This window comes from Amblyomma maculatum, chromosome 4 (assembly GCF_055883805.1).
Source record: "Amblyomma maculatum isolate TAMU_Amacu chromosome 4, ASM5588380v1, whole genome shotgun sequence".
Taxonomy (NCBI): Eukaryota; Metazoa; Arthropoda; class Arachnida; order Ixodida; family Ixodidae; genus Amblyomma; species Amblyomma maculatum.
In genome coordinates, this window is record NC_139347.1 from 13,117,395 (window position 1) to 13,118,100 (window position 706).

Below are 706 nucleotides of genomic sequence, written 5' to 3' on the forward strand. Positions count from 1 at the left end.
CGACCCGTTAATTTATGGACATGTTTGATATACTAGTCATTACTGATTCATTGGTATATGTCACAAAGAGGATGGAATAATTTTGATATTTCATGAAAGCGCTGGACATGTAAATATTCTGAGAATTAAAGTGCTGCGTGAAAAACGCTGATTAGTTTTCTTGGTACTTTTTCTAGCTTAGTAACATCTGTTAAGTGTTTATACAAGTGACGAGTAATATGGTGCGGGGCCAGCCACAGGTTGAGCGTACCACCAGTTAATATTATTGCCAAACCTCTGAATTCATCTCCATAAGAAAGTGAGCATTCATTTTACCTTAATAATATGCATTCTGGGTCTCCATTTACTTTCAATCTGAGATAATCATGTCTCTAAAGTACTTGAAACTTCTAACCAGAGAGAGGCAGGTGTTTCCTATATAATAAACGAAACGTAAAGGATACTTCTTTGCGTAGTTTGTATTGAGGAGGTTTCTTTTTACTGTTAATGTTAGCGTGCCAGGGGGCACATCATCACTCACTGTATGTCTAGTGAATATTTAAAATAATTGGTCGTCGAAGCCATCAATGACATGGTGTAGGATGCAATAATCTGTAAAAAAATCGTACCTTTACGGGTTTGTGGCGAAATATTTTCTTAAGTTGTACTAAAGAAACGAACACAAAGAGCGGAAACAAGGTGTTCCGGCTCAAACTGAAAATAGGCG